The following is a 4,862-nucleotide window of genomic DNA, read 5'->3' as shown; positions in this document are numbered from 1 at the left end:
TTTGGAGACGGATCCTAGCTCTGTCGCCCAGGCTGGAGTGCAGTGGCGCGATCTCGGCTCACTGCAACTTCTGCCTCCCGGGTTCAAGCGATTCTCCTGCCTCAGCCTCCCAAGTAGCTGGCATTACAGGTGCCCCCCCACCATGCCCAGCTAATTTTTGTATTTTTAGTAGAGACAGGGTTTCACCGTGTTGGCCAGGCTGGTCTCGAACTGCTGACCTCGTGAACCACCCGCCTCGACCTCCCAAAGTGCTGGGATTACAAGCATGAGCCACCATGCCCGGCCATACTTTTTCAATTAAAAAAAAAAGGCCGGGAGCGGTGGCTCACGCCTGTAATCCCAGCACTTTGGGAGGCCGAGGCGGGCGGATCACAAGGTCAGGAGATCATAGACCATCCTGGCCAACACGGTGAAACCCTGTCTCTACTAAAAAATACAAAAAAAATTAGCCGGGTGTGGTGACAGGCGCCTGTAGTCCCAGCTACTCAGGAGGCTGAGGCAGGAGAATGGCGTAAACCTAGGAGGTGGAGCTTGCAGTGAGCCGAGATCATGCCACTGCACTCTGGCCTGGGCAACAGAGAGAGAGAGCAATACTCTGTCTCAAAAAAAAAAAAATTTTTTTTTCTGAGATAAGATCTCACTATGTTGCCCAGCTTGGTCTTGAATTGCTGAGCTGAAGCGATCCTCCCACCTTGCCCTCCCAAAGTGCTAGGATTACAGGCATGAGCCACTACACTCGGCCTTTTTATGACTTTTTCATCATCAGAAACAACTCCAAGGAAGCAGATGTAACTCTTTAGCGTGACCAGGTTGACAACAGTTCCTGGTGTACCATGGGTGACACGGGCAGGAAACACAATTTCTGCATAAAAGACTGCCTCAGTGAGCAGGTGACTGAAGACAATGGCTCATAAGGGGCTTGGGATCCGTGACCCTGAAAGGCGGGAGGGTGATTAAAAGCAATCACATGTGGCAGGTGCCTGTAATCCCAGCTACTCAGGAGGCTGAGGCAGGAGAATCGCTTGAACCCGGGAGGTAGAGATTGCGGTGAGCTGAGATCGTGCCGTTGCACTCTAGCCTGGGCAACAAGAGCAAAACTGTCTCAAAAAAAAGCAGTCACAATGTGGGAATGCCATCCCCCAGCCTGGGACTGCCCTGAGCCTGTGGCTCAGGATGTCGGCATTTGATGCCACTCTTCCAGGTTCATAGACAAGCTGTGAGCAGAGAAGTCCAGACTCTTGGTGTCGGCCCAGACTGCAGAAGCCGAAGAGTGGTGGTGCCCTTTCTGGCTGCTGTGATGACAGCCAAGGCTTCCTCCACCTCCTGGCACAGGGGGTAGGTCCCTGCTGGGGCTAACAGGTTTCTGGTTTTTTATTGATTGCCCAGCACTGGCTGGTGAGAAACCGTACCTGTGCTGAAATTGCCAATTTACCAGTCTCCTTTCCCCAAATGGCAGTGCTGAGACTAAAGGCTGGCTCTGAAATATTGACAGCCTCACTTCCTGCCTGCCAATTCAGTTTTGTCATGTAATAAAAGGGGAATACAACCTTATGGGATTACTGTGAAGATTAAATGAGAAAATGCTGACAAAGGCTCAGCAGAATACTTGGCATGCCATAGTAGCTCAGAAATTCCCTTCTTGCTTTGTCCTTTAAGGCTTAACATAAATATTGTCTTTTTTTTTTTTTTTTTGGAGACACGATCTCACTCTGTCACCTAGGCTGTAGTACAGTGGCACCATCATAGCTCACTGCAGCCTTGGCCTCCTGGGCTCCAATGATCCTCCCACCTCAGCCTCTGGAATAGCTGGGACTACAGCCATTCGCCACTACACCTGGCTAATTTTTAGATTTTTTTTTTTGTAGAGCCAGGGGTCTCACTATGCTGCCCAGGCTGATCTCAAATTCCTGGCCTCAAGTGATCCTTCAGCCTCAGTCTCCCAAGTCTTTGGGGTTATAGGCATGAACCACTGAGCATGGCCTCACAAATATCATCTTATACATTAAATTCCTTTAATACCTCACCCCACCTAGACCTAAATCAGCCCTTTTCGGGAATCCCAAGACCTTTTGCCCATTCTTTTGTTTTTTGTTTGTTTGTTTTTTGTTTTTGTTTTTGTTTTCGCTCTTGTTACCCAGGCAGGAGTGCAATAGTGCGATCTCCGGTTCACCGCAACCTCCACCTCCTGGGTTCAAGCAATTCTCCTGCCTCAGCCTCTCAAGCAGCTGGGATTACAGGCCACCATACCCAGCCAATTTTGTATTTTTGGTAGAGACGGGGTTTCTCCATGTTGGTCAGGGTGGTCTGGAACTCCCGATCTCAGGTGATCCACCTACCTCGGCATCCCAGAGTGCTGGGATTACAGGCGTGAGCCATCGTGCCCAGCCGTGAGCCACAGCGCCTGGCTGTTTTTTTTGTTTTTTTTTTTTTTTGAGAGGTAGTCTCACTCTGTCACCCAGGATGGAGTGCAGTGGTGAGATCTTGGTTCACTGCAACCCCCACCTCCCGGGTTCAAGCGATTCTCCTGCCTCAGCCTCCTGAGTAGCTGGGACTACAGCCGTGTGCCACCATGCGTTAGCTAATTTTTGTATTTTTAGTAGAGACGGGGTTTCACCATGTTGGCCAGGCTGGTCTCGAACTCCTGAACTCAGGTGATCCACCCGCCTTAGCTTCCCAAAGTGCTGGGATTACAAGCGTAAGCCACGGCACCCGCCCTTGCCCATTCTTTACAGGGGCCCATGCAAATACACAAGGATAAAGGAACCCACAGTTTGATGAGTATGAAGAGGCTGTGAGCTGATTCCTTAATGGTTCAAATCCTGAGAGCTGTGCCTTCTGAATTTAACATTTCTTTCTTTCTTTCTTTCTTTCTTTCTTTCTTTCTTTCTTTCTTTCTTTCTTCTTTCTTTTTTTTTACAGAGTCTCACTCTTGTCACCCAGGCTGGAGTGCAATGGCACCATCTCAGCTCACTGCAACCTCCACCTCCCGGGTTCAAGCGATTGTCCTGCCTTAGCCTCCCAACTAGCTGGGATTGCAGGTGCTAGCCACCACGCCCAGCTAATTTTTTGTATTTTTAGTAAACACAGGGTTTCACCGTGTTGCCCAGGCTGGTCTTGAACTCCTGACCTCAAGTGATCTGCCTGCCTTGGCATTCCAAAGTGTTGGGATTACAGGTGTGAGCCACCACACCTGGCCAAACTTAACATTTCTAAGCAGCAGATCATTTTTTTCTCTTTTTTTTTTGAGATGGAGTCTCGCTCTGTCACCCAGGCTGGAGTGCAGTGGCCTGATCTTGGCTCACTGCAAGCTCCACCTCTCGGGTTCACGCCATTCTCCTGCCTGAGCCTCCCGAGTAGCTGGAACTACAGGGGCCCACCACCACGCCCAGCTAATTTTTTGTATTTTTAGTAAAGACGGGGTTTCACTGCATTAGCCAGGATGGTGTCGATCACCTGACCTCATGATCTGCCCGCCTCGGCCTCCCGAAGTGCTGGGATTACAGCCGTGAGCAACTACGCCGGGCCATCGACTCCAATTTTTTTTTTTTTTTTTTTGAGATGGAGTCTTGCTCTGTCGCCCAGGCTGGAGTGCAGTGGCACGATCTTGGTTCACTGCAACCTCTGCCTCCTGGGTTCAGGCAGTTCTCTGCCTCAGCCTCCTGAGTAGCTGGGATCACAGGCGCAAGCCACCACGCCTGGCTAGTTTTTTTTTTTTTTTTAAGACGGAGTCTCACTCTGTTGCCCAGGCTGGAGTGCAGTGGTGGGATCTTGGCTCACCACGACCTCCGCCTCCTGGGTTCAAGTGATTCTCCTGCCTCAGCCTCCCAAGTAGCTGGGACTACAGGTGTGTGCCACCATGCCCAGCTAATTTTTATATTTTTAATAGAGACAGGGTTTCACCATTTTGGCTAGGCTGGTCTCGAACTCCTGACCTCATGATCTGTCTGCCTTGGCCTCCCAAAGTACTGGGATTACAGGTATGAGCCACCATGCCCAGCCAGGTCCAATTTTTAAAGAATTGCTTTCTGCCGTGCACAGTAGCTCATGCCTGTAATCCCAGCACTTTGGGAGGCCAAGGCGGGCAGATCACATGGTCAAGAGATCAAGACCATCCTGGCCAAACAACGTGGTGAAACCCTGTCTCTACTAAAAATACAAAAATTAGCTGGGCGTAGTGGTGCACGCCTATAGTCCCACCTACTCGGGAGGCTGTGGCAGGAGAATCGCTTGAACCCGGGAGGCGGAATTTGCAGTGAGCCAAGATCATGCCATTGAGCTCCAGCCCAGGCGACAGAGCGAGACTTCATCTCAAAAAAAAAGAATTGCTTTCTTCCCAGAGGAGCAAAAGGAGCCCATATGTAATGACCCCATTTTATTCCTGATATGGTTAAAAATTCACTTATTTTTTCCTTCAGACAATCATTTGCTTATTCATTCATTCACTTATTTTTCATACATTCATTCAGCAGGTATGTGCAAATGAGAAAAAGCTGGTAGTGACAGGCAATCTTGTAGCATTCAGGACCTAATTCCTGCCCTACATGAAGACATAAAAATCTTGCAATCTTGCCCTTAAGAGGCAGCTGTCATTCCTGAAGAAAATCAAAGGCATTTAACCCACTGCCTTAGAGATTCTGACTGAGATAGAAACTGTAGTTTAAGGCCGGGCGCGGTGGCTCACGCTTGTAATCCCAGCACTTTGGGAGGCCGAGGCGGGCGGATCACAAGGTCAGGAGATCAAGACCACGGTGAAACCCCGTCTCTACTAAAAATACAAAAAAAAATTAGCCGGGCGTGGTGGCGGGCGCCTGTAGTCCCAGCTACTCGGAGAGACTGAGGCAGGAGAATGGCGTGAACCCGGG

Source organism: Hylobates moloch, unplaced genomic scaffold, assembly GCF_009828535.3.
Source record: "Hylobates moloch isolate HMO894 unplaced genomic scaffold, HMol_V3 SCAFFOLD_19, whole genome shotgun sequence".
In the NCBI taxonomy this organism is placed as follows: Eukaryota; Metazoa; Chordata; class Mammalia; order Primates; family Hylobatidae; genus Hylobates; species Hylobates moloch.
The sequence above is the reverse complement of the archived record's forward strand: the minus strand, read 5'-3'. Positions refer to the sequence as shown.